General features: G+C 37.7%; 1 long non-coding RNA gene across 8 annotated transcripts in view; it reads right to left on the bottom strand.

Moving 5' to 3' along the window:
• The window catches only part of LOC118351967 (uncharacterized), an 839,933-nt gene extending 818,456 nt beyond the window's left edge, over positions 1-21,477 (bottom strand). For 6 of the 8 annotated variants that reach the window (XR_007404911.1, XR_007404914.1, XR_007404913.1 and 3 more), the window contains exons 1-2: positions 21,169-21,477; positions 12,906-12,966 (exon numbers count right to left, since the gene is read on the bottom strand). This is a non-coding gene — a long non-coding RNA (uncharacterized LOC118351967). The remainder of the gene's footprint in view (positions 1-12,905; positions 12,967-21,168) is intronic. The other 2 variants (XR_007404917.1, XR_004808293.2) reach the window with 1 other exon arrangement.
• Positions 21,478-22,030: the final 553 nt, after the last annotated feature.

Raw genomic sequence — 22,030 nt, 5'->3', positions numbered from 1 at the left:
GACTTCCCACTGAGTAGGGAGCCCCATGCAGGACTCGATCCCAGGACCCTGAGAGCATGACTGCACCCAAAGGCAGACGCTTAATCAACTGAGCCACCCAGCTGCCCCTAGTGTGCATTTTAATGGAAATACATTTATTCACATGTATAAGAAAATTCTGAGGATGTCAAGCTCCTAAAGTTCAGAAGGCTGTTGCTAGGGAGTCTGGGTGGCTCAGTCCGTTAAGCATCTGCTTTTGCTCAGGTCATGTTCCCGAAGTCCTGGGATTGAGCCTGGAATTAGGCTCCCTGCTCCACGGGAGTCTGCTTCTCCCTCTATTCCCCACTCATGCTCTCTCTTGCTATCTCTGTTGCTATCTCTGTCTCTCTATCTCAAATAAATAAATAAAATCTTAAAGAAAAAAAAGGCTGTTGCTTTCAGCTGCCTCTTTCAAGAATTGCACGTGTTTCTGAAAGCTGGGACTGAGGTCTTTCAAGAATCTCTGGTCACTCTCAGAGAACTGCTCCTTTAGGCTACAAAATGGGAACGCTTTAAATCAGGGGTAAATCACAAGGTAAGAGGTGGAATGTATACTCATATACCACCTATTTTCCAGAAAACTCTTTATGGGATCATGACCCCTTTCATCAGCAGCACCAAATTCACATTCAGAGGAAGACAGATATTTGTGTTTGGAAGACACTCCACCCACAATTAAACAAGTGAAAGCCACTTCAATTTTTTCACTTGCTTTCAAATCCTTCTGCTAAAAATCATTAGGAAAAGCTAAGTGATAGCATACATAAAACCACCATTTTCAGTTGAAAGAGCCCTACTTTTAAGGACATTTTTCTCTCCGATCTTCCAAAATCGGCAATCCAAAGAACAGAGAAATTGGTCCTGAGTAAAAAAAAAGATTGGATTTAAATTGTGAAGTTCAAAATTTACTAAGCCCTGTGGATACCAGTTTTGATAATACTGAGAGTAAACAGAAAAGCAGTTATATAAAGATTATTTTGGTAATATTTCTCTCAAAGAATTCACTATTTTCATTTCCACAGTTTGAAGAAAAAGATTACTTTTATTTAGCAAAAAAACATGTAACAAAACACCTCAAACTTGTATAAATGAACAAGTAACAAAATTACCATAAAACCATAATTAGAAGAGTTTTTCTAATGATATAGTTCTAAGGGAAACATACTTTAAGGAAAATAATAGACATTTATTAAAGAATCTCAAAAGAAACAAAGAAGAAATTTTTTTTTAAAAAGGCAGTTGCCCAGTATCTTGATTTTGAATGATTTTCTGGAAACATCTTAAGAGTTCGATACATATTTTCAATCCAACACACCAGTGTAATCCAGATGACTCTTTCTGGAAAAAGAAAAAGGAAAGAATACAAGAAAAAAAAAAAAGAAGGGGGTATTTTCTTTCCCTTAAGAGAGATTTTATTTCTCTCAAATTACCTAGATAAATGAAAAGCAAAGCAAACAAAACAAAAATCTGTTTGAAGGCCTGGTCCATCCCCTATTTCTAACATCGCATCTACACAGCAGAGAGAAAAGAAGTGTGTTATCTACCTAATTTATTTAAGTCAACAGCCAACCAAATAGTTCAATTACAAAATTAAAAAGCCCTCAAAATTTATTTGAAGCAGAATTATTCAGATTAGCTATTTAGAACTATCAAATAACAAAATGACTAAACCACATCATCACATTCCATTTGCAAAAGGTGCTCCAGGAGAGGAAATTAATTGAAAAAAATTTTTGAGAAACTCAATTTGACATACAACAGATTTAAAACTCTACTTTTACACGTGCCCAAGCATGGAGATGTAAGCATTCTCTTCTGCGGGAGACACCAGAGGCAACTCTACGCCCATGAAGTGAATCCTCAATCAGTACACTCTCTAGGGCGATGCCAACAATATAATGCTGTTTCACATAACCAATTTGGGGGGGAGGGAGGGACGGGAGAATGGGATTTTTTTGGCCTCATTTTTTTTGGATAAATGCCTCAAGTCTCCACTTTGGTTTGCCTTTGTAGTGTCCCAATATTGGGAGGGTAGGGAGGCAGCCTGAAAATAAAAGCTATGAAATTATTCCGCTGAAACATATTACATTTGAAGATGGTGGAATTTGTTGGCAGTGGGATTTATTCTTCTGGAAAGTGAGAAAATGTTTACTTTCCTTTATTTTTATGTTTTATCTCTATTTGAAGAAATAGGAAAATAGTGTATTGATCAGTTGTTAATGAATATTCATCATAAACTGAACATACCAGCAGAATGATTAAAATCCTACTCTGTTATTTGGCTCGGATTCCTTTGTTTAGACCTACTGCTTTGATTAAATCTACTGGTGTTCTTACTGAAAGCAGCATTGTTTTTCCGAGAGAAATCTCCTGGATTCTTCTGGGGAAGATTTACATATTTACATACTGGCCTTTTCTATTCCTCACCGTGTAATGTCTTAAATGTATTACCAAAGCATTCATTTATTTCCAAACTGTAGCCATTCCTTGACATGCAATCCCAAGCCTGGTTGCCTCATAACATTGTTTGAATGATTTGTATTGCTCCCAAGCAATGTAAAATTAATCCTATAAACAAGTTTTCACAAATAATGAAGGGAAAGACTTCATCCCCATTGCCTCAGCCTCAAAGTTGACATCAAGTTTTCACAAATAATGAAGGGAAAGACTTCATCCCCATTGCCTCGGCCTCAAAGTTGACACCCGGGAAAACACTACTCAGCTGCCCAGGCCAGCTCAAGAACACTTCCCTATATCCTATTGCTTGGGAACACTTTTTCTCACCTCTGGTTTCCAAGGAGAGGATTTTTCCCAAGCTAGTTGCCCTTTTTACTCTCTGCACCAGCTGAGGAAATGAGGGGAACTGTAAGACCTGGAAAAACTAACAGTCTTGCTGACCAGACTTCTACCAGTTTTCTTCCTTAAGGGAGCTTCAAACCTACCTAGGGCAGCCTTTTGACCACTCCTCCCGAGGTCCTGTCCCATGGGAGGGAGGAGGCCTGTCCTGGGCCAGAGTGGCATCATAAGGTAACTACATCTGCCTAATTTCATTCAGTGATTCATTTGGATCATGGACCTAGAGCCACATCCTCCAGTCTCTACCAATGATCTTCTAATCATTTGCTATTCTTGGATACACATCTCCAGTTGTTCAGGGAAAGAGGGGGATTCCACTTTGTAAGGGCCCCTTCAAAGAACTCTGTCAACATCACCTGCAGCCTGCAACTGCTTCTCTGTCTAGAACCAACAATGCTTGTCCATCTCTCAAGTGTGGGATCCCCTGTCTTCTGCTTCATACCACAAGCACCATCTCACAGTGGTTTGTGAACCCAGGCTCTGATATCATCCCGTTGCCCTTGCTTATTCCCATGCAAATTTAGGCATGTTTCTGTTTCCCTAAATCTGTTGCCTTCTCTATAAAATGAGTAATATAATCTCTAACTCAGTGTTATTATGAAGGTTAAATAAATGAATCTATGTAAAACACTTAGCATCAGCCCCAATACTTAAAAAGCATTAAGTATGTATTATTATCACTCCTATGGTCTGAATTGTGCCCCTGCCAGATTCATATATGGAAGTCTTGAACCCCAATGTGACAATGTTTGGAAGTAGATCCCTTAAAGAGGTAAATGAGGTTAAAAGAGATCACCAGGGTGGGGGTCCTAATCATTAGGACTGGTTTCCTCCTAAGAAGAGTAGGAGACACTAGCGAGGTGCTCACAGAAAGAAAAGGTGATGTGAGGACACAGTGGGACAGGACCAACTGCAAGCCAAGAAGAGAGGCCTCAGGACAAACCAAATCCTACCACCACTTTCATTCTGGACTGCCAGCCTCCAGAACTGCGAGAAATAAATTTCTGTCGTTGAAGCCAACCAGACTGTGGTATTTTGTTACGGTGGCCTGAGCAGACGAAGACAATCACTATTGCCATTGATAATATCACAACCCTGATTCACTATCAAAACAACTAGGCAAAATACAGAAGGACAAATTTTTTCATTTAAATCAAATCATCCATTAAAACTTTTGTGAACACGGTCAGTATCTAAAGTTTGTGAAGATGATTGGTCTTACCAAATGAATATGATGTGGCAATTTCACGGTCAATATAATTCTACTCTATTCACTGCTACCATCTCTTCTCCTTCAAGAGCCATGTGAGCCTGACTGATAAAGATCCTACAGTGCAGGGATGGTTAGTTGCCAACATCCCACTCCCCCTTCCATTCATAGGAATGGAACTATGATGTTTAGTTAGACACATGGCCACATGCAATCAAGGTTGTATTTCTTAGAATGTTTTATAGCAGGATGTGGCGATGTAACTAAGTTCTAGGTGATGAAAGATAGACAAAAATAGTTTATTGTATTTCCGGAATGTCTCCTTAAAAGGGAAAGACAGGCCTTCTTTGTCCCATCCTAAATTCTACTACCTGGGATATGAATATGATGACTAGATTTAGCTGTCATTTTGGATTTTGAAGACAAACCACCCTAGAGATAGCAAGAGTGGCCTAGGAAGAACTGGGGCATCTGAGGACTGTGAGGGCTCTAAAAAAAGTCTACTTCTGCACTTCTTTGATGTGAAAGAAGTAGCCCTCTACTCTTCCAAAGCACTGTCAGAGCAGAGTTTACTGTTGGTAGCAGACAGTTCTGGTGCCCCTCCCCATAGTCCCATCTCATCTCTAAGTTTACCTACAGTTTTGGTGGTTTCCCATCCAAAAACCTGTGTCTCTCAGCTTCTCTGACAGAGTCCTTTCTCTGGCTCCATGGAAACTTGCTCAGCAGACTGCAGGCACAGCCCAGTACAATGGGGTGGTTGGCACTCTTTCAGGTCATCCTCCATGAATGAGGAACAGTCCCCATCCTTCCAGAAGACAATTCTGAGAATCTTGGTTTATTGTCTCCAGTGGACTTGAACACGAGGTGCACAAAGAGGTAACCCACTCTCTCACATACACTTTATTGGTTTTTTCTCTTTCCTGTTTTTTTTCTCCTTCCCACCTCACTTATGCTTCCTAGAATCATCAAAATCCTGGTCTCCAGGTCCACCCTCAGAGGAATCTAGCTAACACACTATGAAGTCACATCACATGTAATGTAGCCTAACCAAAATAGAGCTGATCACAGCTTGGCCAAGAACGGCTCAGATATTGCTGTACAGACACCAGACTCAACTCGGCTGTATGCAAGAATCCCAGCAAAGGAACAATTAGAAAAGGATGCAAAGAAATTTGCAAGTGGATGCAAATGTTTAGTTATCAGAGGCTCAACTTAAGAACCAAAGGGAATATATGTGTATCAGAAACTAACGCCATCCTTGATTAAGTCTGGTCTTTGTCCTTCTTGAGTTCTTGACAATATATGACCAAGGCAGATTAGAGCAAAGTCTAAATGAGTGTCTCTCTCTTGTGGAGAAACCATCCATTTCCTCAAATGGGTCCAATTTATTCCCACCCAGACAAAATAGACAAGAACAACATCTTTTTATCTCAAGAAGAAATGGGACTCTCTCAGTATGGCCTAAAAGGGATATTCTATACAATAGCCATATTCAGATAGAAACTGAAGCCAATTATCTAGATTTTCAAATAAATGAAAATTTAATTCAATGATTTTATGGTGAAACACTGTAATATATTCTGATAATCAAACTTTTCTTTCTCAATAATCAATTTTCCTTAGCATTAAGTCTCACTTTTTTAATTTTTTTTATTTTTATTTTTTTTAAATTTTTATTTATTTATGATAGTCACACACAGATAGAGAGAGAGAGGCAGAGACACAGGCAGAGGGAGAAGCAGGCTCCATGCACCGGGAGCCCGACGTGGGATTCGATCCCAGGTCTCCAGGATCGCGCCCTGGGCCAAAGGCAGGCGCCAAACCGCTGCGCCACCCAGGGATCCCCCAAGTCTCACTTTTTTTAGATCCTGGCTGATACTTTTGATGTAGGCAAAAAGTTTCTGAAGAAAAATGCTGTTGTGAATCCAGTGATTCATTGGAACATCATTCTAAAAATTAGTTCTTTCAAAATTGGGTCTTCAAGGAAATGTATGTTTTCAAAATAATTGTCCTTGGATCATTAAATCTGGGTATGTAACATCCTCCCTGCCACAGGGCTGAAAGATTTTAATGTTGTGGAAGGAACTGGTGACAGTGGTAAAGTTAATAGGGCCCTACTTAAGAAATAACTGGACATTTCCCTTGTTTTATGAGGCAATAATTTTACTCCCTAGTGAATAAAGACTACAAAAGTTGGATCACTGCCAAAGATATAACCTATGCTATATCAAGTAGTGCCATTACATTTCTCTTATCTGCCTCCTGGAGGTCATATGGCTGCTTACAGGGGAAGCTTTTCCGCTAACTTTTTCTGAAAAATCACATTAAACAAGTACCAGTCTAACAATGCGAAGATGTAGTGCTCAGCCTTCCACAGATGACTTACAAAGCTGACTTTCTAGCTTCCAAAATTCATTGCCCTCATTATTACCAAACTGTATCTTTTCCTCTTATGTAAACAGTCCAGGAAAATTTAAGTCTTTCATACCATTGTTTGTAAATACTAATACAGGAAAGCTTAGGGATGTCTTGGGATTCTTGGCCTAAAAACAGAAAAGCCTCCATTGAAAAGAAGGGGATTACTGTGCATTTGTCCTCTATTGCTCAAATAAACAAGCATTAAAAAGAAAGTATTTCAAAAGGCAATGAATCAAGTGTATTAGCAAATGTATTTGCCACCCAAATGCAAGTTATAAGAGAATCCTTGAAAAATCAGCTATTGGATTTGTTTCTGCTTATCTGACTCAAAACGGTTAATCTACATATATATATATTTATATTTATATATATACACATGTATATATAATATATATATTCATAATACCAAATGGGCCTTACTAAAGTATACAATAAGGTTAATACACAGTAAAATGGCATGATCTAATAAAGCTAGTAGTCAAGTCAGTCCTAGAATAGTCATTTGTGTTCTACATTAACAAACTGCACCTAGTCAAAAGTTTTCTCATTTAATTTGTTGACTGTCACCTAAGAAAGATTGGCATCAAGTTTCTGAAATAGCAGAAAAGTCTAAATCATTACTAAAGGAAGTTTACTCAGAAAGAAAGAAAGAAAGAAAGAAAGAAAGAAAGAAAGAAAGAAAGAAAGAAAGAAAGAAGAAAGAAAAAAAAGAAAGAAAAGAAAAAGAAAGTTTACCTTATATGTAGGTAGCCTTTTATACTCATAATAGAGAAATCAACTCATTTGAACCAGGCTCTATTCGGGATTAAAATAACTGCTAAAAATTTTCCATATGCATTAATTATGCCCACAAGGATATTCTACAGGCAATCGTGAGTTTCTAATTATAGTGCTGTGCTTTGAATTTACTGATTGACATAAATTTAAAATCATATCAGAGTTTTAACTCATTTGCCCTATTAAATGGGTTTGTGGGTTGATATTATTATCCTCCTACATGTCTAAATACTTAGTGCAGTTGAAAGGTTAAGTAACTTCATCAGCAACACATGATGAACTCTTGTTTCATTCAAGCCCATTCTCCTTCTGTACTTGGAGAACAAATTCCGTTCTCTCCTATGTAGCAATTGTGTCTCCAATGCCCCTCCTCAACCTGGACTCCAGAGGAGCCTGGTCTGTGTCTATACTGCTATAGTGAAGAAGGATCTGGGCATTTCTTGAGAATTCATAGACGATGCTTCCAAGGAATACAGAATGCCTTACCTCACTCAGTCCATGACACCTACCACTTGGTAGCAGAGAAGTCCTCTAACATTCTGCATTGGGGCAGTGTGTCCTTTTTCTTCCCTCCCCATGACCCGCTATTTCTATAACTACTGTAAATTCATCGAAACACAGAATGAGGCCATACCAGTAAAGCAATGGCTTCTTCCTTAGGATGCTCTTACCCTACCTCTCACATCCTTACTTTCCAACCAACACAAACTCCATCTTCTTTCTCTTTTCTTTCTCTTATCCTACCATGTTTCCAAAACTTCTTGCTATGTATGTTTAGTAAATGGATTCAGTGACTTCATGAAATTGGGCTGGGTAGGAAAAGACCCCTAGTCCCCTGATAGAGCCCTACTCCCTATTATGTACAGGAAAGGATGAAGGTAAAAGGACATGTGATGGTTAATATTATGTGTCAACTTGTGGGCTACAGTGCTCATTCAATCAAACATTAGTCTAGATGTTACTGTGAAGATATTTTGTAGATGTGATTAGCATCGATAATCAGTTGACTGTAGGTGAAAGAGATTATCTTGAAGAATATGGATGAGCCTGATCAGCTGAAGGCCTTACATAACAAAAATGAGGTCTCCTAGTGAAGAAGAAACTCTGTCTCAAGACTAACTCTGAGAAATCCTGCCTGACTTTCCAACCTGAGGTTCAACCTACAGATTTTGGGCTCAAGACTATAATGTCAACTTTAACCTGGGTTTCTTCTGCTGATTTGCCCTATGATTTCAAACTTACCAGCCCCACAATCACCTGAGCCAATTCCCAGTTCCTTAAAATAAGTCTCTACATCTGTGCATCTGTGTGTATATCCTATTGGTTCTATTTTTCTGGAGAATTTTGATTGATACTGAAGACAATGAACATCTTTGGAACATCCTCTATGTGTCAGAAACCATAATATCAAGTTACATATATTATCTCACCTGTGGTGGTAAAACCTTCTATAAACAACCATTAAAAAATACTCTGATATTTTTTTTAGCTGTCACTCACAATGAGTTATTCCAAACATCCCTAATTTATCACCCAGCCTTCGTCATTAATGCTGTGTGATGTGGTGACCCATCATAAGTGCCACTTCTGCCCTAGGGAAAGAGTCCAAACACAGCAGCAGGGAAATGAATGAACACAAGGCCACAAGAATTTGAGGCCTACTATAAAAATGAGAAAGAAAATTCCTTGATAGTCCTCTATAAAACACAATATTCAAGAACAAAACATAAAAAGTAAACACTGGGTACTGCTAAATATTTAAAAAGATAAAAAACTGCAACACAGATTCCATTCTAAGATACGTTATTTTACACTTTGTAGAGGGGAAAAAATAGGAGTAATGTAAAATGCTATATAAAAAAGGGAGGCACTTTGCAATTTATGTATTCTCTGAGGTCAATTGCCATAATTTCCCAAAAAAGAAAGAATCTCAGTGCCTAGTTAGAGGGAAAAAAGTAAGGAAGTGGAGTGGTTTGCATGCCATTATGTATGTGCCTGAAGCGTAAACCACATTTTACTTTATTCCAGGGAGAATAGGGCCCGGCTAACGGATGCAGATGAAAGACTTTAAAATCAACAGCATAACTGGGATATGTTTCGGCGAATTTTTCCCAAAGAAATAGAGATATTTTTTACCTATTTGACCCCAGGCAGTGCCTCCTTCCCAGTTTCTAAATACGACCCAGCACCCAGCAGCAGACACAATAACCAACAACCATAGCGAGCCAAGGACAATACCAGTAATAATCATAATACCACCTACTGTTCACAGGCATTGTTTTGTGGACTCGATCTTATGGTTTTTAAAAACTACAAATTAATAAAATATAAATTCTAAAATAAAGGTGCATAAAGAATTGCATAAAATAAAGAAAACTCAACTGCCAATAAAATTAGAAAAAAATAGTTTGACCTTGCTAATAAATAACTTGAATGAAGACAGACTCCATGTCCATTGTATTTGTTAATAAAAATATCCAGCATGGGTAAGGGTGCAGGGACACGGGCCCCTTCATCTATTGCTGAGTGTTGGAAACTGGTTAAGACCTCCTGAAGAACAATTTCTAAGTGGGATTAAGGACCTCAGGACACACATACCCTTTGATCCAGAAATCCCTTTTCTTGAAACTCATCCTCAGGAATGATAAGAAGACTTACATATAAGGGTCTTTATCACAGTATTTCTAGAAGTGAAAATATGAATATAAATTAAATGCACCAAAGAGATACTTAGTTTAAGGTAGCACATCCATAATGGAATACTTTATTTAGCTAAAACAATTGTGCTTTAGCAAAGTATTTAGCAACACAGAAAAATATTAAAACATTTTCAAGTGATAAAACAAATGTTTAAGAACTTGTCATTCTCATGATTGTGGCTTGGCAAAGCACACTTCATTTTCCTTGGGTCTCTGTTTTGTCACCTTTGAACTCAGGAATTTGGACAGAAGGATGGCTGCGATCCCCTTTTCATTCTAAGATTCAAAATGTCCTGCTTCTGACCTGGAAAGTTTTTTTTTTCTGCACTTAAGAGATAGCTGATAGGTTTTGGCATTTATACTCTAGGCCAGGTCTATGGTTACTCCATCAATAGACACCACTAATGCTAATTGTGTGAGTTTCATGCCAGGTGAGACCCAGTTTGAACAGGTGGGAATAGTCAGCACCATCCTTTGAGCTACCTCATGAAGACAATTTAAGTTTCTCTCTTTTTTAAAAAATATTTTATTTATTTATTCATGAGAGACACACACAGAGAGAGAGGCAGCAACAGAGGCAGAGGGAGAAGCAGGCTCCATGTAGGAAGCCCGACGCGGGACTCAATCCCAGGTCTCCAGGATCAGGCCTTGAGCTGAAGACGGCACTAAGCCACTGAGCCACCTGGGCTACCCTAAGTTTCTCTTTTTAAAAAATGGTACCATTTCATAAATGGTGCTTGTTATTAGTCAATTACACCACCAAGCAAGTAATTTGGAAGAGTTTGTGTTAGTCAGGGTTCCCCAGAAACACTGAACCAGTGGAGACTGATGGATGAATAGGTAGGTAGATGATAGATAAACAGATAGATGGATAAATAGAAATTGGCTTACATGTTTTATGGGCAAGTTCAAACTTGTAGGGCAAACCAACAGGCTGAAAATTCTATGACGGGAACTGATGTTGTTCTTCCAGGAAACCTGACTTCTTTGCTCTTAAGGATTTTCAACAGATTCCATGAGGCACACCCATAGTATCTGGTGTAATCTCATCTACTTAAAGTCAACTGATTGCAGATGCGAATAACCAGGTCAACAAAATACCTATCAGTAACAACTAGATTAGTGTTCGATTAAAGAAGGGAGTGCTATAGCCTAGCCATGCTAACATATAAAACTATTATAGAGCTGCTATGAGTGTTTCCATCCCAACAGCTGGCTATAATCAATCCCTCTAAGCAAAAAATTAAAAATTTTGCTTAGAATCTGTAAGCAAACCAGGATTGGAGAGAAGCAGAAAGAGGAGCCATTTTGCAAAAGTACAGAACAACTTTCGTCCTTACCATAGATGGGGACCCAGGGTCTCAAGTTATCTCACCTGAAATTCCTCTCTGCATCTCACCTCTCCTGACTCCATGCAAGCTGTACTTTCAGGCATGTTCCCTGCAAGTGGTGAATGTAAGATTACGGTGTAAAGAGGCAGGGGAGGCCAACCAGTGTGAAGATCTGAGCAGGTGAGCATGTATAAGTGAAGCCTTTTCCCTGTTTACAACCACGGCCATTTCCTAGGGCCTGCACAGGGTTTCCTGCTATGACTCTTTCCCCCACCAGTAATGGGCCTTTTCCTAAAGAGGGCTGCCACACTGCGTGTGGTGCACCGGGGCCCATGCATTTGCTCTTGCTTTTCCTCTCTTTGCAAATCCACATACCCAGATATATGAACCAATGTATTTTTTAGGAAGCCATAATTTAAAAAGGATGGATATAGTTAAAAATGCAGGCTAGCACAATGAGAATGAGCTGAATTCTTGAAAACATGTCTACAAAGACAGTTGCTGTCACTTATCTGTAGTTTTTTAATGCAACGGATGGGGGGTTATTCAGTTTTCAGAAACCTCATGCTGTAGTTTGGCACTAGGTGAGAGACATTTGTAACAATCTTGATCATACTATGCAAACCACAACACATAAACTTTTGTGTATTTTGCTGACATCTCAAAAAGGGGCTTTTTGCTTAAAGTTCAAAGTTAACCATTAAATATCTTCCTCAAAATAATTGTGTGTATATATATTTTATGTATATGCGTATGACATATATTAATATATGTACATATGTTATACATATATGTATATAAATGAAATGGCTGACCATTTAATGGCAACCAATAAATTAAAAAACAGAGTTAGAGGATCCTAGATTTGATCATTTCTTTCTCACTATTTCTTACCCATCTCTGAATTCTCAGATTGAAGCCTAAGGTCTACCTTAGCAGTTTATCCTTAATCTCTCTCCTGGCTCAGCACCAGCTTGCTTATCTCTCTATTACTGGATTTTGCCTCCACAGCCATATATAGCCTATGTTACCTGCCTGGTCAGTGTGAGATAATCAAAGAAGGATTTATTTTGCTTTTCATGAAGTCATAAAAATTTTCATTTGGCAGTTCTCTTGAAGATTTCTTAATCCGACTACTTATTTTATGGTTGATAAAGCCAGGCCTGGAGAGGTCAGGGAATTCACCTACCAGCACACAGGTTGCAGAGCTAGGGCAGAGACTAAGACCATCTATGTGGAGAAACAAAGTTTCACGTAGCTCAACCCAAGAAATACTAAATAGTTGATGTGAGAGGAGACTGACCACAGTGAAGAGGAAAATGGCATCATCCTGTTCAAAGGAAACCAAGCCCAGCAGCACTATGGCTGCCATTTGACAGCTCCACCTCTCCTCTTGCCTCTCCTCTCTTTGTAATATTGTGCTTCTTGCTTTCCCTGTGGTTGGTTGGGGTGGGGGGCATGCAACTGGTTCTCCCCACTAAGTTGGAAGTGATAGGTTGCCTGTCACCTGGGCCCAAGGCTGAGGAGTATAGATTATGATATTTGTTCTTTCCATTGAATTTCCACTGAGTTAGAACTGACATGTAACACACCAACCTGAGTCCCTGAGGAGGACTATGAAAATATGGAGTGAAAGTCTCGCTGACTCATGTTGTATCTATAGAGTTAAAAAGAAATAAGCCTTTGTTATTTTAAATGTTGCCATTTGGGGAATTCTATTAATTGCATTATAACTTAGCCCACCTTGACCACTATAATCATCACATCACTGAACAGTTAATTTACTTCATTTCTTATCTGGCATCTGCAAAGGAAAGAAGAAGTAGTAATAAAAGTCAAGAGTTAGAGTGTAGGCAGCATTCTGAGTCTGAATTACAGTCCCATCACTACTATATGTGTAGCCCTAAGTTTCCAATAGAGTAGGGATAATAAGATCATTTGAAAGGGTCATTATGAAGATTAAGTAAGCTAAGATATAGCAAGCATACCAGAGTATCCTAAAATTTTTGAAATACTCAATTTACTGCCATTTCCTAGTATTATTGTTAGAAACAAGTGCCTCAGAGACCCAGGCCAGTTCTCTTTCCATGAGACCACCTGACCTCACATTCCCTACCTTTACAGCTCCGGCTTTTTTTTCCTGAATGTTAACAGGAAAGAAATGGCATTACAGTGCTAGGATAGTTTACCCAGACCACAAGTCCAGCTCCCACACTGGACAAATCTTTCAAAGATCAGTAAACTCAGATCTTCAAGTTTTCTCTTCCCTCAGCTACTTTCATTTTAGAGCTGGAGCTATATATTGTTCCAGTTGCATACAAAAATTCTTAAGTCAGCAAACTAAATGTTACTACTAATGGCTTGGGGTAGGCTGGTAGGGTAACCGAGATTTCTTTAGAAATTTTTTTTTCAATGAATGATTTTTCTTTTATATAGTAGAAACCAGAAGTTGGAAGATTACGAGGAGGTGAGAGGAGGCTCCTGAGTCTAAGGTCAGGAACAAGACCAGGATGCCCCCTCTCACCACTTTTATTCAAAGTGGTACTGAAAGTCCATTCCTGAGCAATTAGGCAACATAAAGGAAAAAAAAGGCATCCAAGTTAGAAGTAAAATTGTCTCTAATTGTTATGTATATGAAACCCTAAAGAGTTCAGGGGGAAAAAAAAACCTCTTGGAACTAATACACAATTTCAGTAAACTTGAGGATACTAAATCAACATCAAAAATCAATTGCATTTCTATATGCCAATATCACACTACCAGAAAGATAAATTGAGGAAACAATGCCATTGAAAATAGTATCAAAAAGAATAAAATATTTTGTTGTAAATTAACTAAGGAGATGAAAGATCTGTATGATGAAAACTATAAAGTATTGATAAGAAATTGAAGAGAACACAAATAAATGGAAAACTATTCCCTGTTCACAGACTGGAAGAATTACTATTGTTAAAATGTCCATACTACCCAAAGTAATCTACAGATGCAATACAATTCTTATTGAAAATTCCAATAATATTTTTCACAGAAATAGAAAAAATATTCCTAAAGTTTGTGTAGGATGAGAAAAGACCCCAAATAGCCAAGGCACTCTTGAGGAAAAAAGAACAAAGTCACCACACCTCCTGATTTCAAACTATATTACAGAGTTCTAGTAATAAGACAGTGTGGTGTTGACATAAAAACATACACACAGATCAATGGAACAGAATAGAGAGCCCAGAAATAAACCCATACATGAATGGTTAATTAATTTTTAATGAAGGACCTAAGAATATGCAGTGAAGAAAACATAGTATCTTCAATAAACAGTGTTGGTAAAACTGGACAGTCACATACAACAAAGTGATACTGGCCCACAATCACACCAGACACAAAAATCAATTCAAAATGGACTAAAGACTAACCTTAAGACCTGAAACTATAGAATTCCCAGAAAAAAACAGAGAGGTAAGCAACTTGACTGTTGGTCTTGGCAGTAATACGTTGTATTCGATAACAAAAGCAAAGGCAACAAAAGCAAAAATAAACAAATGGACTACATCAAAATTAAAAACTTCTGCACAGGGATATCAGGATGGCTCAGCAGTTGAGCATCTGCCTTTGGCTCAGGGCGTGTTCCCAGAATCCCTGGATTGAGTCCCGCATCAGTCTCCCCACAGGGAGCCTGCTTCTGCCTCTGCCTGTGTCTCTGCCTCTCTCTCTCTCTCTCTCTCTCTCTGTCTCTCATGAATAAATAAATAAAATCTTAAAAATAAAACTCTTCACAGCAAACTATCAATCAAATGAAAAAGCAATCTATGGAATAGGAGAAAATACTAGCAAACCACATATCTAAGGAATTTATAAAAGGAATTCGTACAACTTAATAGCAAAAAAACAAATAATATAATTAAAAATGGACAGAAGCCATGAGCAGACATTTCTCCAAAGACACCCAGATGGCCAACAGTCACATGGAAAGTTGCTCAACATCCCTCATCATCAGGGAAATGTAAATCAAAATCACAGTGAGATATCACCTTACACCTGTCTGAATGGCTAAAATCAGAAACACAAGAAATAACAGGTGTTGGTGAGGATGTGGAGAAAAAAGAACCCTCATGCACTCTTTTTGGGAATGCAAACTGGTACAGCTATTGTGAAAAACAGTATGGAGTTTGCTCAAAAAATTAAGAACAGAACTACCTTATAATCCAGGAATCACCCTACTGGGTATTTACCCAAAAAAATACAAAAACACTAACTCAAAGGGATACATGCACCTTGATTTATTGCAGCATTTTTTACAATAGCCAAACTATGGAAGCTGCCCAAGTGACCACTGATAGATGAATGAATAAAGAAGATATGGTGGGTATACACAATGGAGTATTATTCAGCCATAAAAGACATTGAATTCTTGCCATTTGCCGCAACATGGATGAAGCTAGAGAATACAATGCCAAGCAAGATAATTCAGAGAAAGACAAATACCATATGATCTCCCTCATATATGATTTTAAGAAACAAAACAAATGAGCAGAGGATAAGAGAGAGAGAGAGAGAGAACAAAAAAACTCTTAACTATAGAGAACAAATTGATGGTTACTAGAGGGGAGTTGGGGGGGTAGATTGGGGAAATAGGGAGATGGAGATTAAAAAGTATACTTACCATGATGAAAAAGAAATTTAAATAAAAAAAGAATAAAATCCTGTCATTTTCAACAAGAATAAACCTAGAAGGCATTGAAGCCAGAGAGAAGTGAAATAAGCCAGAGAGAAAAAGACAAATATCACATGGTATTACACATAGAATCAAAAAGGAAAACAGAAACAAAATAGAAAAGAAGAGAAATAGGGAGAGGTTAGTAACAGGGTTCAAATTTTCAGTTATAAGACAAATAATTTTGAGTATCTAATATATAATATAATATATATAATATATAATGTATTACATAATTTAAATTTGCTAACAGAGTACAAATTAAATGCTGTCACCAAAAAAGAAAAGAAATACAAAAAATATTTTGTTTGATTTACCTAAGTATTATATTAAATCTCTACTCTTCCCAGTCATAAGAGAAAAATACCAAAATGGTTTAAGATAGCACAGGCAACATTTGAAATATAAGGTAGAAGAAGGTAAGAAGTATATATAAAATGAGAAAAATGTGTTGACAAGTATGGTGTTAAGTCTCCTCTGATATTCTCTGAAAATCATATGCCAAATAAGTGAATAAGTGAAAAAAAAATCCCAAACTCTTTGTTACAAAGTATTTCCATGCCCAATAACAGCAAAGGCAGATGTCTGCATTTTAAAAAATATAATTTGGATAAAAACTTTACCACAAATTTAATTTAATTTAAAGAAAGGGAAGTTGACAAAGAGGTCTCAGAAGAAGCAGATTTTCTCAAGTAGAAATGAAACGCTGACAGAGAAAATCTCCAGTTAATAAATACAGCCACTCAGAAAGAATGGGTTTAGGTGATCAATGTAATGATGACAGAGAAATCATAGAATTGACCCTTCTTGGGATGTTAGTAGTTTAAATTGCTTTGCAAATGATTACTGAAACTGTTTCAGCCCACTCACTTCTTCGGGCCACAGAATTTGCATTAACTGATTTTCTTATTGACATGACAAGAAGATAGCACTCTCTTATGAGAACTAATGAGTCCCTTCCATGAACAATTTTTGTGGACAGACTGTATTGGGCCTTCCAAGTTCATGTCCATCTCTCATCAGGTCCACCCTGAATGATGTAGGTGCTGGACTCGCTGTTTATTTCCGTGTATAACTTAGGATATACCTTCACGCAGTAAGTGTTTCCAGAATGAATTATAGTAAGTTGATTTCTCACCACCTCCCCCGAATTTTATTCATTCAACTAAAAATCATATTTAACATGTGAAGTTGGGGTGAATAAGTGATTAATTAATAGGATGTCACTTAAAACATCTCCTCCAATACAGTAAAATTTTTCTAGAATAAAACTCTTTCTCCCCGTACCCCCTAATAATACAGATAGGAAAAGTGAGGTAGTGTGGACCCATAAAACATTCCATTTATTCACATTCTGATGAAGATCCTCAGTCGGTACGACATGTTTGCAAAACCTAGGGAGATCCTGGGCCCTCCAAGGGATTTTAATTCTTCATACATCCACAGATTCTCACCTTCATGAGTTTATCCTCTGTTGAACACATAAGCTCACCAAAATTTCACCCTAGACCTCCCCACTTCACCCCCAACTTTCCCTCTATCATTGGAGGCTGCTCCACTTCAAACAGCTATCTACTTTGCGTAACTTCGTTTTGCTTTTGAGATGTTATTTATCCATTTGTCAATGTGGAGGGGGGGAGGGAGAGGAGAGAAAAAATCTCAAGCAGAATCCCTGCTGAGCTCAGAGACCAACTTGGAGCTCAATCTCAGGACTCTGAGATCATGACCTGACCTGAAATCAAGAGTCTAGCACTTCCTCAGCTCAGCCACCCAGGTGCCCAGGTTGCATAAAATCTTAATATGGTGCCGCGAGCACCAAGCACCTGAAACGTGGAACCCCAGCTGAGATCAGCTGGGAGCTCTCCACTCTGCTTGGTTCTACTTCAAATGCATGTTTTTAGTGCTTTTCCTCCTGCAATTGCAAGAACACAGCTACCCTCTAGGCTTTTTCTTCTCCTTGTTATATCCATTTCTTCACAAGTGCCAGTTGACAGAGTACTCTTCCTAACGTTTACTCACTCAGAGCTCACTTTATTTTCCACAAGCTATGCTTGATTGTATCTGTTCACCCAATATGATAACTCTCCTCATTTCATCCATATTGACATTCAACACTTATAAACATAGCAATCATACAGTATTTCCCAAATTAAATACTGTTCTGGAAATGTTAATATGTGTTTTGGGGGGAGGGAGGGAGGGAGTTTGGTTTTTAAAAGTTTGGAAAGTGTTGGATTAAAGATCTTTTAATATCATTATTGCAGGTTTTTCTCCAGAACTTTTAAGCTGTAATGTGCACTGTAAAACCCCTAAAGTGGGATATAGGATATATAACTCCATATAATATATGACCTGGTTTTTTTCCTAAGCTGGTTTACTGTCCAAACCTGGTTTACTATTCTTTATCCTATCCTGGTTTATGGTCTCAGAATCAATGCATATGGGAAATATGGTGCTAAGTTGGGCATCAGTTAATTCAGGATTACAAAGTAATGCTCCCTAAAATAGCTCCATTCATCACCTAGATGACAGTCTTTTTGCAATAATTATGGTATTTATTGATACTATGCCTTATACTAAAAGAGATTTATTATTATTTCAAAAAATATTCTTAAAAGCTATAAATTAGAAATGAAATGAACAGAGACATCAGAATGAAAAAAAGTCAGAAGAATGCTAATATAAAGCCAGAAAATGTATATAAAAATGTATATAAAAATTCTATAACATACTATACAGAAGCTAATAGGAGTCAAAACTGGCTCTGAGCTTACTGGCCATTCAAATCAAAAAGGGAAGAACAATCATTTATAAGATTTATAATGTCTATGAGATCAAAACACAGCAGATGCTTTGGAAAATTATAACATTCCCTATTCTCTACAAACTGAGAAATTTTCTTTTCAGGATCTTCACAGATAACACAATGTGTGGGCCCCAAACCCAGCCACATGTTAAAAATCACCTGGGGTGGGACACCTGGGCACCTCAGCAGTTGAGCATCTGCCTTTGGCCCAGGTCGTAATCCCAAGGTCTGGACCGAGTCCCACATCTGGCTTCCCACAGGGAGCCTGCATCTTCCTCTGCCTATGTCTCTGCCTCTGTGTCTCTCATGAATAAATAAATAAAATCTTTTTTAAAATAAATAAAAATAAAAATAAATAAATAAAATAAAAATCACCTGGCCCAGTTTGTGAAATCCATCTTCTCAGTCCCCACCACAGAATGACTGAGTTAGTATTTTTAAGAAGTTCTCTCATTGGTCTTCAGCCAATCTGGAAGATCAGAAATCAGGAATTCCTATTTTGATAGGCGATATCCTTAACAATGTCCTTGTTAAAGTTATTGGAACAGTTTCTTTAGGCCAAGATTTCAGCCTCACAGGGAAATATATACTTGGCCAATTGTTTGAAGATATTCCCTTAATGGATTTTCGATTGTCTCCGTGTTCAATGGCAGAGAAATCTCCCATAAATAAAGATTATAATTGAGCCCCACTTCTCTGAAAGCCTGCAATTCCATTACCCAATCGAAATATTCAATAAAGTCAGTGAATATTTATTTGGAAAACACTCAGCTACAATAAAACACAACTTAAAAACAAAAACTTTCATTTATAAACATACTCTCTTTTAACTCAAAACCATCAACATTAATTGGCGACAGGATTCTCCACTTCTGAAAGCTATATAAACAAACACAGATGTCAAACAAGAAACAAATTGATAGGATACACAAAATTATCTCAGTTGCCTTACAAGGTGACACTGAATATATTAAACAAAAGTTGGAAAGAAAATTTAATTTACAAATCTCACAGGAATATTGGTTTCATATTATAGCAGTTAGTTCTTATGCTGTGAATTTTCCCTCAAGGAGGGAACACCAATGGAGAGTCATCTCTAGAAATTTTCACTCTCTACTACAAAACAATAAAACAAATCAGAATTATCTAATCAATGTGGGGGGAGGGGAATGTAAAAATAAAAGCACAGATTTGCATTCCTTCTGGGGCTGCTTACAATTGCTTGGGTTTGAAAGAGGAAGAATTGAAGTTTTTCAAGGATGTCAAAAGGCAGGAATAAAATAAGGGTGGCTTCAAAGAGTGACAAGAGCTCTATCAGGTTGCGGTTAAGAGAGCCTGTCACCACAAACTGCTCTTGTTTATTGAAAATGCTAAGGACTACAGGACGTTGTTCTTCTTAGTTATCTCCAGTCCAAAAGAGCAAAGGAAGGAAAAGCCACAACAATGAACATGACAGGGAAGTAAATTGTGCCTCAATAAAGTCAAGAACTCTATGACAATTAGAATCAAAAGTGAGTGACGGGACTCTAGACACATACAGGAACAAGTCATTGGAACAATTGACTGGCATATTGTAGGGTAGTACTTCTCAAACTCTGGAGTGTATCTGAACAACCAAGAAGGTTCCATAAAACCATTTGCTGGGCCATAGCTCCAGTTTCTGATTCGGTAGGTCTGAAGTGAGGCCCTAGAATTTCCATTTCTAACAAATTCGCAAATTTGATGCAAATGCTGTTGGTTCTGGGGCACACTTTGAGAGACTCTGTTGTAGAGTGTGGGTGACAAATTTCCAGCCTATAGGATCTAGACAAGGTTACTTAGCAGGAACTGATTGCTGCCCTGAGGATACCTAGGTTAAGTGTTCTGGTTTTTCAATGTCAATCAGAATTCCAAATTTTTATAAGAAGTCTCTTGATTTTTAAGTATTGGTAATTGATTTTTCTAAAAAATTTTTTAAACTTTGGGTGAGTTAAACAACACATATCTATGGGCCTAAGGCCCATATACTTAGAGTTGAAATCTTTTTTGTAGAGGGATTCATACATCAGGTAAAGAATTTGGTTTAAAAAACATAGATTCAAAATGACTCTCTAAAACTAAGGTGAAGTTCAAAACCCAAGTTGTCAAAAATAATAAGTATAACAAAGTGTCAGATGGTGAAAAAATATACCGACAGGGTCTGACTTTTTTCCCAGTTTACTAAGTACTTTTATATATTATCTCGTTTTATCCTTCAAGTCATAAAAGAAGTAAGGATTTTACTGTCATCTCCATTTTCCAGATTAAGAGCCTGAGACTCAGAAAGATTGAATGTTAAGAATTTTAAAACCCTATTACAAAACACTTACACTTTTTTCCTATAGCAATAGCTTGACACTTCTCAAAGTTATTCACAGGGGCACCTGGGTAGCTCAGTCGGTTACGCTTCTGCCTTCAGCTCAGGTCATGATCTCAGGGTCCTGGGATCAAGCCCCACTTTGGGCTCTCTGCGAGGAGTCTGCTTCTCCTTCACCCTCTGTGCTCTCCCTCTCTCTTCAATCAATCAATCAATCAATCTTTTTAAAAAATAAAAGTTAATTACAGCCATTTCTACTCATCACATTTGAGGACACAACCTTTTTAAAAATCTAACAAATGTTGATTGGGATTGGGGTCCACATTGGCCCAAGAGCAGGTGGGTTGGGCAATCACCAAGATAACTATCATCAACAGGAAGTAATTATGATGTAACACTGAATTCACAGCACTGGGATTACTAAAAATCTCCTAGGGACCTCATAGAAAATATAAGTTGCCAGGCCCTACTCCTGAGTATTATATTCTAGGTCAGAGGTCAATGAGAAGGAATGAGGTCCTGCTATCTACTTGTCATTTATGTTTAATTATGCCCAATGAGGCTGAATTTTGATGGAACTTTGTTTATCCCACTTATTTCTTTTGATCAAACATGTAGCCATAGAGAGAAAAACTAATTCTTTACAAGAATATCCAAGAGAAAAAGTACAAAATTGTTCCAATGAATGAGAATCTATTTTTGTTTCCAAGATAGCCAGAGAAAAAGTTCATCCAGTCTTTGTCAGTAAGACTTTTATGTCCACTTACAGTTCAGGAACTTATTTTTCCTAGCTAAAGCCTCCTGTCTAGAGCGTCTGTTATCTATATGCTCTTAATTCATGACCAATGGCACACTGCCCTCTGTCTAGACCTTTA

Source organism: Canis lupus, chromosome 22, assembly GCF_003254725.2.
Source record: "Canis lupus dingo isolate Sandy chromosome 22, ASM325472v2, whole genome shotgun sequence".
Taxonomy (NCBI): Eukaryota; Metazoa; Chordata; class Mammalia; order Carnivora; family Canidae; genus Canis; species Canis lupus.
The sequence above is the reverse complement of the archived record's forward strand: the minus strand, read 5'-3'. Positions and strand labels throughout refer to the sequence as shown.